At 44.7% G+C, this 13,224-nt stretch overlaps 1 long non-coding RNA gene across 1 annotated transcript; it reads right to left on the reverse strand.

Moving 5' to 3' along the window:
• Positions 1 to 4,127: 4,127 nt before the first annotated feature.
• Positions 4,128 to 9,147, reverse strand: LOC310750852. The gene is made up of 3 exons (XR_014542338.1): positions 9,025 to 9,147; positions 7,337 to 7,515; positions 4,128 to 4,242 (listed from the first exon to the last, which is right to left on the reverse strand). It is a non-coding gene; the product is annotated as an uncharacterized lncRNA (long non-coding RNA).
• Positions 9,148 to 13,224: the final 4,077 nt, after the last annotated feature.

Raw genomic sequence — 13,224 nt, forward strand, 5'->3', positions numbered from 1 at the left:
AGTCTGGCTCACATTTTAAATGCAAACATATCCAGTTCACACTTTCCAGAAAAGATCACAAACTTTGACATTTGCACTTCTGAAAATTTTGCAATGCAGTATATTATATATTCATATATGTAATATTTAAGAACATAAGAAAAGCCTGCTGAATCAGGCCAATAGCCCATCTAGTCCAGTGTTCTGTTCTTATAGGAGCCAACCAACTGCCCTGTAGGAAGCCTGCAAAAAGACTTCAGCACAAGAGGCCTCTCCCCTTCTGAGATTTCCAGCAACTGATATTCAGAAGCATTCCTGCCTGTGATTGCAGTGGTAGAACATATCTATAATGGCTAATAGTCACTGGTAGACTACCTCCTTGAGTGCTAGCTTTCTTCTTCTCCCCATACATTCTCCTCTTGTTTTGCCTCTGCTCTTTTTGCCCTCTCTGTCTTCCACGTCCCGTTTTATATTCCACTTCTTTGTTGAATTTTTAATATGTGTTATACTTTTGGCTATAAATTATGCTATTAGAAAACGTAAATCTGAAAAAGAAAGAACAGTCTGGAGACCTCAACTGGCAGCCATTGCACTTGAAAGACTTGGACTTCAGAGGCAATAATGCTTCTGAATGCCAGTTGCCACAGGAAGGGAAGACTGTCTTTGTGCTCCGGTCCTGCTTCCTGGTTTCCCACAGGCATCTAGTGGCCACTGTGAGACTAGGTGGCCCATTGGCCTGATCCAGCAGGGCTCTTCTTATGCTCTTATGACTTCTGGTGCAAGGACTATTTTTCTACCTCCTCCCAGGCAGTGGTGTTGCAAGGTTAGGTGGTACCCGGTGCTGGTCACAAACACCCACCCACCCACATTGAAATTATTAAAAGAAGGAAGTGCTAAACCAATCCCAACACTGCTCCTGCTTGCACAGGAGTAGGAGCTAGATCAGGGCTGCTCAGCTGGGGAGGTGCAGGCTCCATCACACTTTCCATTGAGGGGTTCATGTCTGGGGGCTCCTTTAAACTTCTCCCTTGAGGGGAGAAGTTTAAAGGAGCCCCCACCTCAGCATCACAGCCCCTGCACCACCTGAAGGCAGCCAGGTAGAATAGTTGCTGGGGTCAGGGAAGGTGGAGACAGCCTGCAAGCTACCTCAGAGATGGTTCAGGGGCGCCGAATGTCACCCCCCCCAGTAATAACACCCGGGGTGGACTGCCCCCCCCTACGCCCCTGCTCCCAGGTTGTTTGCTAAGTACTCCCTGCTGCTGATCAGGATGTGACCGGTTGACAAATAGCAAGTATAACTGAGACAACCAGGGCAGGAAATTTCCAAGCAAGGGACTTGATTCTGACATCCAATATTCAGCCGTAGTGCAAAAGTGATAATATAGAACTTTGTTTTCAAGAGGATAGCTCATCACTTGGTCATCTGTGCATGCCGGCAAGTGGAGTGATGTTTATTGGTGGTCACGTGGGAACATCAGATCAATCCATGAGACCTGGACAAACTCAAATAACCCTTGAGAGATTTCACACTCCCTGACAGTAGATTACACTGCATCACATTTAAGCACTGATTGATACGGCAGAATCCTCCTTAGCTACTGCTGGGCACAGACAGCTCTTAATTAAGTGTTATTACTGTGAAGTTACTCATGCTTTGCTCATTGATCCAGGTTCGTATCACTTGAATGCCGCTGGACTTGAGTAACAAGCCACTACAAAGGAGGCCTTTGTTGGATGTGGGGTGTGCGGTTCATCTATCTAGTCAAGGAGCAGGTTAACGTCAAAGGAGGAAGAAGGGAAACACAGTGATCAACGGTCCAATCAATAGGACTGAATTACCATCAACACTAATATTTCAACTTAACAGGACAGTGGATTGGGTTGCCCATCATCTGGTGATTCAGTCAGGCTGAACTTTAAGCAGTCATATTTCAGGGTTATCTGAATGCACTCTCCCTATTTTTTTTCGGGCCTTCTCATCCTAGTTATCAAAAAAAGGGTACACGTATTGTTATGGATAGGGGAGGAATTTGATTCCACTTTCATTTAAAGGCAATACTACCTGCTGCACACTTTCCAACCCAATATGTGAACTAAAATGCAATAATCCTCTCAATTTGCACTTCCCTGAATTTTGCCCTCAAATTAATAGAGATGATAGATATGTATGAAAAAGTTATGTGAGGAGGCAAAGTGTGAATAAAAAAGGTATTGCTGAAAATAACATATCAAAAATGCACTGAATTAGAAAGCATTGCTTTACAAAAATGTAGGTTTCCATTAGCATACCATGAAGGAGATCAGTGCAAGCATTTACACTTTGGAACTCCTTGCCTGTCAGGGAACTGCCATCGTCTCAGGGACGAGAGGGGAAAAGCCGGATGGATTGCAGAGAGCCCCCAAAGATTGTAGAAAGCAGCTCGTCCTCGGTGGGGGAGAGTAACCACGCCTCCAGTGGAGAGGAGCTGCAGGGCTCGGAGGAGGTGAGGCGGTGCCAGGACACCTTGCCTGAGCAAAGCGGGGAGGAAAGAGGTCCTCCATTACCCACGCCCTCCCTGCGCAGTAGGCTTCCACACAGAGAGGGGAAGCGCAGACTGGGCGTCAAGAAACTACTCTGCTGCGGAAGGTTTAAGGACCGCCCACTCACAGATTCTGCCAGTGAATGAGCGAGCCACAGAATAGTGGCGATCTGCAAGGTGAAGGTTTTTTGGCACCAATAACGAGGCTTTACAGCCAACCAGGGAGGCATTTGCCTGATTGCTCTCGAGTAACCCCCTGATAACCTTACATTGCGTATTGACATCAGGCAGGTGCCTCTGCTGTACTCTTTTCAGCACCTGCTTCAAACATTTTTGTTTAGGCAAGCCTATCCAGACATGTAAAATGCTGGCACATGTTTTAATCACTTTTAGATTACAGTTAGGTTCAGTGTTTCTAAATACCTGTTTTTAACTGTCTTCCTTGATGCATTTAATGTTCCTGTTGTTGTTGTTTTGTAAACAACTCAGAGGTTTTATTACAATCAAGTGATATATAAATGTTATGAATATTATTATTGTTATTAAAATTGTAAGCACACTTACTGAAAAATAAGAGCCACTGAGCTCAGTGGGACTTACACCTGAGTAAACATGCTTAGGATAGCGCCTGTGAATCAGTGGATCGGCTAGCCCAGGTTAAATTTCGACTTCTAACATCCTTAGCCCTGAACTTCATACTCTTCACACTCACACAGAATGTTCATTTTGTACCAAGGTGTCTGTGCTAAAGAGGAAATGGAAAGCATCTGTTCGCCCGGCTAAAATGAATGACAGTTTGTCACCACTGTGGTCACCTAGCTTAACATTTCACTTCCCTAAACAATCTGTTAGGTGCTTCATGAGTTGAGCACATTAAAATCCAAGCTGCTGATTTCGCTTGTTCTCCATCTGGCCTGATGCCACTTTGACACTTCAGCAAGGAAGGGAAGGGAAAGGAAGACACTTCCTCTAAGAAGTTGTCAGAAGCACAAACCTTGGGCTCTTTCTTCACACTGAAGGTATGAATGAGTCTAAGATAAGAACAAAGGGAAGAAGGGGACCACAGGTTACCTTGGTAGGAACCCAGGGAGACATCTCATCACCCTCATATAACCAAATGTGGTGGTGATGACAGGGCTTATGGTTTCCCAAATTCCCAAAGCCTGAATCACAAACGTCAAATTAATCATTGGCTAATCTGCGTATCTATTTTTTCCAATAGCAATAAATTATTGATGGTTTCTCATGAAGACGCATCCGCTTTTCAACCAACTTTCAACTTTCCTTTCAAAAAGGTTTGCCTGTGAATTTACCTTACCTGCTCTTGTGTTCACCTGCCATGGCTTTCACTTTCCTGCCTTGACACTATCACATGGTCAAATGAGGTTGAATTCTAATAGCATTGCAATATCATCCTGTGTTCCCTGGCTGTAGTCTCTGGGTGGGATGGCTTATCTGGAAGCTTTTATCTCCCCATCAGTTGTACAAATCTGATTGGTTACACAATTTCACAGCATAAGCTCATTTATCACATGGTCCCTTACTAATTGATATCCCCCCTTAACTAAGGAGAAGAAAACCACAGCAGCAATGAAGTGAGGAGGTTAATGAATATACTTACAATTTTTTTTTAAAGGAAATACGTCTATCCTCCTGACATAGCTGATCTTGATTTGAGAGTAGAGATGAGGGATAAATTCTTTTCAGCTCACATTTAATGGTGCACTTACTCTACTTGAATTTTCTGAAACAATACACAAACAGAAACATAGCCATCCATTTAAATTCACTCTTCTCTAAATTTTGCAATGCAGTTCTCCATTGCTGCCTCCTGTGGGAGTGAGTTCCACAGCTAGACTATATGCTACGAGAACTGAATTTAAGATTGAAAAAGTGAGAAACTAAGAGAAACTGAAATGGGCAGGTTTGCCCTCCCCCCCAACAACTGAGATTCAAAACAGTTGAATGTTCAGAGCAGACCTAATAGGTTTGCCTCCAGCCCCTGAAGAGAAGAGAGCAGCAGAAACACTGGCATCGAGGAACCTCTGCAGAGTGCTGCAGTCCCATCCGTCTCTGACAAAAGCAGGTATCTTAGGCACTAAACAGTTTGCTGCTAGGTGTTTTCCCTCTACTGATTGATAGCACTTTCCAGAGGGTTATTAAGCGCACCGGACTCTAGCACTTTGGGGTGATCTATGGGCCGGTAATGGTTTTAAAGTATTTGGAACTCAAGCCGTGGATTATAAGAAAGAATAAAAATTGAAGCAGTCACTCAAAGCCGTGCCATCTGTCAAAACTTGTGTGCTCACGTACGGCGGAGCAACAGAGGCAGGGGCAGCTGGCTGGCTCAATGCATCATTTCTCTTAAAAATGAAGATGCTTCTATTTGTTTCCACAAGCCACAGTTGTTCCCAGCAATTCAGGACAAGGTGACCAGGGTCTTATTCTTGAAAGGGTATAGAGAGGGAGAAAGAAGGTGGGTTGGGCGAGAGGTAATAGGGAAGATCAAAAGAGATAGAAACATCTGCCTGGGAGGCCTTTGGGGGATGCATTAAATTGGCACCGAGCGGTGGATTTTGCCCACACTTTGGCATGGCATGTACTTTCCTGAAGAAGGCCTCTCATTTCTCATTCTGTCACAGTGCAATATGCTCCCCAGGAAGCAGTCAACGCCTTCCTCTCCTCCAGTAAATGAGCAATCCGTGATCTGTGTCCATCACCCACACTGACAGATCTCCTGTGCTGCCCTCAATGGTGCATTCCTTAATGGAATGTTTCCCACCTACCCCATCACGATCAGCTCAGTCACTCTGCAAGCTAAAAGTAGCCTGTGCCTTTAGGAGGCTTATGTAGCTCCAGGCAATCATCCTGGGAATGGCAAGCAGGCAAGCAGAATAAACCTTCCCAGAGCAGGACCCTGGAAATGGAGTGAATGCTTTTAAGAGAAGGGCATTTCTGCTCCCTAGGAGAGAAGTGATAGGAGATATTGGGAACCACCTCCTAGAAAACCTCCACCACCTACTCCAGATCCTAAGATCACCAGAAGAGGCCCCTGCTTTGTGTCTCCAGGTTTGGAGAAGTGTGTGTCTGTGGGACGGAAGGTGAGAGCTTTTAGATCAGGCATGTCCAAAGTCTGTTTTGGGTGTCTAATCCGGCCCGCTGGTTGATTTAATCTGGCCCCCATGGCAATATATGTCCTGGGGTAAAATCCTGAAAAAAGCTAAACAGCTCAACAACTTTGGTTGGCCCTCACGCATGTTCACTTCATCAAATCTGGCCCTCTTTGAAAAAAGTTTGGGCACCCCTGTTTTAGATATTGGGTCACATCAGTGGTGCTGATGCAGCCACCCTAAGGAAGCCCATCTGGAGGGCTGCTCTATGGTAAGCGAAGAACTACATGCTTAGAAAATTCTGAGGGGGCCCTTGAGGGTGAAGCTGGCCCCTTGTTGTGTTTTTGTGGACTGTCTTGCTGTTTGAATGTTTTGGTAGCTCATTGGGGCTTATGTTGGATCTTGGTTGCTGCATGATTTTGCATTTTGAGAGCTAGCAATGCTGCTCTAAATCAGGAATGAGGGACATCTTTCTAGCCAAAAGAGCTGCATTACCCCAGTGGAAAGACTTTTGGGACTATTTCCCAGCAGTGGTTGAGGCCTGACATGCACCCAACCATGCCCCTTTAGCCCATAAACATAATTACACTCACACACAAAGGGATACACTTAAGACTCAGGGACATACACTTAACTGTAATTGGTTGCACACACAGAGAGAGGGGGAGAGAGAGGGAGAGAGAGAGAGAGAGAGAGAGAGAGAGAGAGAGGTACCCCCTTAACACAGAGAGTTATGTATACAGTTGCACACAGAGAACATACTAGGCAAATACACACTTTTATTAAAAAAAAAAAACCACACAAAAGAGGGTGCAATCACTTTAATGCTTCCCGGCTCATTATTAAGATCTGAAATCAAAAGGCTAGATGGCTGACTCCCTATGTGAGAGGGGGAAGCTTTTGATAATGGAAATGATGCAGCAAAACGATCAATTCATTTTAATCTGAATCAGGAACACAGTGGGTAGTGGGGGCAGGAGAAAGGTTAAAACCACTCTACACCTACTGATAGGGTTCAGGAGAAATGGGTGGAGCCTGTAATCGTGCGCTGATTTCCCTCTAATTCAGGATTCTAGTCTCTCTTTTTTCCTACATGCTTTCAGAATTCTGTCCTATGGGTGTTTGACCCTCAACCACTCTTTCCCACACAGAAATATCTTGCTGGAAGAACACGGTCGAGCAGCAGGGAGGAAAGTAGTTCAAGCCAGAGGAGAAGGTTTTACCTCCATACAACTACTTTTTACACACACTCACATACCTCTCCCTCTGTCCTGCATCCAGCCAAGCAAAAAAGGCATTGCAACAGGATGTCACAATTCCAACCACGAAAAAATGCTCAGGGCACAATGCAGAGCCATCTGGAGGTCTGGCCTGTGGGGAGTTCCGGAGAGCTACAATCACCCCCCGGGTCTCAGGTCCCCCACCCCATGTTTTTCCTTTTTTCTTTATAGATGTGATCCCCCCCCCATTTAAAAAAAGAGTAAAATCCATCCCCCACCCTCTCCCACTTTAGTCACACCAAATCTGCACACTGCTAACCCCGGCTATCAATTCAAATGCCTGCCAGCTAATTTGAGCTGGAAGCATTTGCTGGAGACCAATTTTTTCTCCAATTTGTTTCAGCTGTAATACAAGGGCCTCTCAACCTCTCGTCTCTCTTTCAAACCTGTAAATAGCTAAATAAACAAGAAACCCCCGAGCTACTGCCTTGATGGAGAAAATAAATACCAAGCAGGTCTAAGACGTCTCCCGGAGGAAGCAAGCTCTTAAGGGATGAGTAGGAAGAATCCTAATCGACGGAGAAGTCGTCGAGGTCTCTCTCTCTTTCTCCAGAACGGCAGAGTGTTTTGATGAGAACCCACGGCCTCGCATGATGAAAGCTGACAGCTACTGCTGTTGGACAATGTCTGAAAATGTGAGTGATAATCAAGGTGTCATTTAAAGTCTCCTGTATTGTTCTGATTGGTGCCAGAAACCAGCAAACAGCAGAATGCCCTGTGATAGTGGGGGGCACATGCAAAGCTATCACAGCTCTGATTGCAAAAAAAGAATGCTGGGGCAATTGGCAGAAATATAGCTGACCTGGAAGAACACGTCAGAAATTCCCTCTGTGATGCTTTCTCTTTGTACCCAGGGTTTTAAAAAATGGCTTATTACAATTTGCTAACCAGTGGGGATGTGGCAGAAATTCAATTTGGTTCTCATTTACAGGCAAGCCTACTTAAACTGCACATTCTAAAGCAATGTGAGATCAAAAATGCAGCAACACTTCAAAAAAAAAATCACACTTCTCTGAATTTTACAATTAAGTTCTCCAGTCAAGTAATGTGTACAAAAATGCATGTACTGGGTAAAGTGTGCATAAAAATGCATATATTGGTGAGAATAACACACAAAATGCATCATTTCAACAGAAAATCCTTTTGGGGGGAATTATTAGACAATATTGCATACAAATATGGGTGTATTAGGAAAAATTCACACTAGAATACTGACTAATTTACAAGTTCAAGCTGAATTTAAGATTAGAAAAATTAAGAAAAGAAGAGAGATTGTGAGAAACCCAAATCATCAGATTCACCTATGCACACTAACTGGCAAATGTTTCAAAATTTCAACCAGGAAGAGTTTTCCAGTTGCATCCTTTTATTATTATTTTTCATTTAGTTTAGCCTGCTTCTTTATCTCAACATTTGTCAGCTGCCTGACTTCCAGGGCTAGGTGACCCGCATTTAGGGGGAAAAGTAACCAAGAGAATTCATCAAATCCTAACATAAAATCACAATCTAAATGCTAAAACATCACAGAGTATTATCCCAGCAGCAGCTGAAAACAATACCAAAATGCTACATGTATTAAAATTCAGCAGCTAAATTTCAGGATTTAAAAACAGCAGCAGTTTAAATATAGAGTGCTAGCATATTAATTAAAATATCTGAAGCAGAAAAGCCTTTAAGGTCTGCTTAAAAACTGACAAGGATGGGTAAGGCATGCCTGCTCATAGAGGAAGTTCTGTCGACATGGGGTCAGCATGGTACCCTCTAGACATTACAGACTCTAATTCCTATCATCCCCAGCCAGCATAGCCAATGGTCAGGGATGATGGGAGTTATAGTCCTCAAGATCCAGAGGTGACTATGTTGGCTACACTTGCACAATAGTGGACTCCAACTCCCATCATCCCTGATTATTGGCCATGCTTGGGTATGATGGAAGTTACAGTTTTGATTACCTTTTTAATTACTATCCAGTGTTATATTGAAAATGTTGGTGATTACGCCAGCACTGCTTCCAGCATCCTGGTTGTTTCAAACAGCTGGAGAAGAAACCACCCAAGCACACTCACACTTTGCAGTATCTGCCTGATCCCTAGCAGATTGGTTTATGTCTAGGGAAAAAATAACAACAACACTCACCATCTTTCTCCTTGACCCCCTTGGCCATGCCTGTGGGACATTCTTCTGAGTCAGTTAAAAAAATGTCTTGGGAATATTCATCATGATGACATGTGCCTTTCCCAGGGACTCCAGGAGAACCAGCCAATCCATCTTCCATGCTCTGTCCTGCAGGCCAGGGGTCTGGGTGTATATCATAAAATGAGTGGAGGAGCAGCAACTCACCTTGATTTATCACCTTAACTCGAGGAAAGAGAGGGAGAGGGAATGCTAAGCAATCTCTATAAGGCTGGCGTTTGGAGAGCCACAGGGAGCCTTCCGTCAGATTGATCGATCCGACGGTATCTTCTGCCCCAGATGGAACCAAATTGATGTCTCTTTTGACTCTGAGTTGCTCCCTTTGATTGTTACCTCCTTAGCCCTCTATCCAGGTTCCCCTTTCTTTCTCTTTCTCTCAATCGCCTCTCTACCTGATCCTCTCTTCCATAGAAAGCTCAAGCTCCTCCAGAGCAAAAATGAGCCATAAAATATTTAATGGCACTGCAAAGTGGTTTGATGTGAAACAGAAGTAGTCAGAGAGAGCATTCCTTGCCCTGATGAAGGGCTGCTTAGAGAATAGGGAAAGCAGGTGCTGGTGTGCTTGAGAGTGGTACTAAATTACCCAAAGGTGCCAGCCCAGGCAGTGTCAATAAGCACTAAATTGCAACCCCAAATGAGTTTTGCGCCTACCACTATCTATCTTAAACACTTATGTGGCCTTAGGACCATGAAGTCTCTAAACACTGTGCTACCTGGAGAGAATTTATCCTTTCAACATCCCAAGGAGGTAGGGAAGGACAACCAGTCAATATCAGTGGACCGTACTAGAATATGGCAACATCAAGTCTGTGATGAGTGTTTCTTTGGCTGGGCCAGATTCTAAAGGGGTGTCAAAGTTTTTGAATTTTGCAGCGCTCTTCATTAAGAATAATGAAAATATAGCTTGTTAGGCTTTTTAAGAATCACCACACACATGCAAACCTTCTAAAATGATTTTTTCTTACTAACCCATAATTTAAGATCAGAAAAGGAGGTTTCTCTCCCCATTCCACTGCCAGGGAAGGTTCATTGGTTAGTGACATGGGATAGAGTCTTCTCTGTGGTGGCTCCTCATTTTGGAACACCTTCCCCTTACAATCACAACAGACTCCAACATGGAGTCTTTTGAAAAGCTTTCTCCTCTGTGTTTTTAACAGTTTTTGGATGCCTCTGCCCATTGGTGTGTCTACGAATATTGTTTACTCTTTAATTGATGTGGTCATTTATCATTTATTTTATGGGGTGCCTCACCATAATATTAGTATTGGATGAACACAATGCTAGGAACACATGATGTTGTGGTCCTGTTGAAGCTAAGTTTGTGTAGTTGGTGCCTCGATAGGAAACCTCTGAGAATTGCAGCACAGCTATACTTCAAAATTTTCACACCTCAGAATTTTGCAATATAGTTCTCCAGCTGAACAATCTGTACAAAAATGCATATATTAGGGGAAAGTGTATGTTTTAGGGTCTGAGAAGTCAAGAAGTACTCTGGACCTACATAAGATTACTGAGTATCCAGTGTGGGTACTCAGAGAGCCAGTGTGGTGTCATGGTTAGAGTGTTGGACTAAGAACTGGGAGACCAAGGTTCAAATCTCCACTCAGCCATGAAGCTTAAGTCAATCATTGTCTGTCAGTCTAAGCTACCTCAATTAGCCAAAACTAATTGTGACAATTAAATGAGAAGGAGCATTACCATGTATGTGTCATGGAACTCCTTGGAGAAAAAGGTGGGATATAAATGCAATAAATAATATAAAACAAACGAACAAACCCTTGTATATCTAGGAATAAAAGTCAAGGTCCTCAGGGCAGAAAACATGCTACTCTGGGATCCTTGAATGTTGGGAAACATTTTCTTTAGAAATTAGCACTAGTGGCTATCTTTCCATTGACTCCAGCAGAAACTACTTCAAGCCCTACACGAGCAGAATTCTTCCATCAGGGCTCTCCCCACTTCACTCAAGTGGCCTCTGGGGCTGGCAGTCTATAGAAGCTTTTAAAACTGTACAGAAAAGAAAAATAACCAGCCACTCTTAGCAGCCCCATTTACTCCTCTCTGTATTGTCGTTCCCTCCCCACCTTTCTTTATTTCTCCGATTGAATACCAATTCCCTTTCCGCCATTGTTCACAGTGAAGGCAGGCTACCACTGCCAAACAAAGTGAAGGCTTCTTGATTTCCTGAAGAAATCAGCCAAGATTACAGGCGCTCATTCCTTCGATGGGGCTGTTTGCAAGAGTCCGATACTCGGGAGATGTAAACAGAACACATCTCGAGGTTGTTATCTGAGCACCGGTGCCCTGACAGTTGCAAGGAATTCTAAATTGGTTATTATCCGGGGTCATTTGCAGGTCAATGCTTTTCTCCAAGGCACTCCTGGCACTGTGGATAACACCCCTACAGCTTATACAGCGATGATGTGCAGGTTTCATACCTTCTGGGAACCTGAGGAGGGACCCGGACATTGTAGAAGATGATAGGGGCAACCTTCAAAGGCAGCAGAGGGTAGAAGTTAGGTCACAGTTAAAATAGGATCAGACAAATCCATAGGGAAAGTGGGCGTAGTAGGATGTGGAGGACTTCCATCAGCGTAGGAGAGGCCATAATGGTGCTTGCATTTAAGAAGGCAGTCAGGTGGGGGCTGGCTGAGGGCAGACTGAGGCTGGTGGCTCCACTGGGCAATTGAACAAGGCTATTCTTGGCTTTTGAATAAGTGCCAGAGAGTCTCTCACAGGGTGAATGGAAACAGCACAAAGCCTCCCAAACTGCGTCACTGGCAGGGCCTGCAAAGTGATCCTCATTTTGCACTTTTGCGTGTTACAAAGCATGTCCCTATTTTCAGCTGCAAAATGTATGAGTTAAGGATTCGAGGCACCTCAGTAGTCCTTCCCTCCCTTGTTTTGACACCCGTTCTGAATGCAAATGTGAAAATAAGCATATAATTACTTCATTTTCCAGGAAGCGAAATCCCCGGTCATATTGTATTCCCGCATTTCTCACCTTGTGAGGGTGGATGAGTCACCTCTAGAAGCTGAAGTCATCTGTGTGTTTAAAAAAAGGCCCCACAGATATCTATTCCACATTGAATTTTAAAGCATCAGCTAATGCAGTAAATGCTCTGGAATGTCGGGCAGCTATTAAGGGGTTTAATATAATATGGGCACCCACATTTCTGCAAACTGCATCCTGAGATGCAGGACGACATGTTTACATGGAGTGATAAACTATAGTGTACTTTCTGGCCCAGCCACCTGGTCTAACTTGTTTAAACCAAAGAATGTAAGCAGAAACATTGCAGCATGCTGTTGAGGGTGTTCCTGACCCAAACGCTTTTGGCTTCCTACTGAATTAAGTCAGTACCTCAACAGCCCCCTCTACCAAGATTTCCAGGATTCAGGACCTCCTGTTACCATTAGCCCTGTGGAAACCCTGAAAGATTTGAGGAGGAGTGCAGTTAGTGTTTGGATTAAGGTAATTTAAAATGTTTTAATTCTGTGGTGAGGGACCTGTGGCCCTCCAGGTGTCTCTAGCTCCAACACAGTAGCCAACTCCTAGAGACCATGGGGGCTTCAACCCCCACAATAAAATATTTGAGGGGCCTGGTGGGGCGAGCCGCCCATAGGAGCGGGACAAGGGTGGGGCGAGTCACCCATAGGGGTGGGGCAAGGGTGGGGCGAGCCACCCATAGGGGTGGGGCAAGGGTGGGGCGAGCCACCCATAAGGGTGGGGCACACCATGGGGCCTCCAGAGTCTGCTACTCTGGGGGGGAGGCAGTGGGTGGACCGTTTGGGCAGTGCAGAGCCTGCGCGCGCTCAAGCCACTGCGTCTCTCCTGCCTGGCATTTGTCACCCCCTTCAGCGGTGACACCCAGGGCAGCCCACACCCACCACCCACCCCTTCCTCTGCCCCGACCCCAGCCAGGATGGTCAATGATCAGGGAAGATGGGTCTTGTAGTCCCCACAACATCCAGAGGGCCACTAGTTCCCCAACCCTGCCTTGTGGAACAACACCATTGAGGACACTTTGGTAAACAGTAGTCATTTCCTCAATGGTGAGAAATAAATCTCAAGTTGATTCCAAAGTTGGACGTTGCCATTTAATTCTCTGCGCCATCACTGGTCTTTGGAAGGCTACACTG

The sequence above is a fragment of the Podarcis filfolensis genome (assembly GCF_964270895.1).
Source record: "Podarcis filfolensis genome assembly, chromosome: 15".
In the NCBI taxonomy this organism is placed as follows: Eukaryota; Metazoa; Chordata; class Lepidosauria; order Squamata; family Lacertidae; genus Podarcis; species Podarcis filfolensis.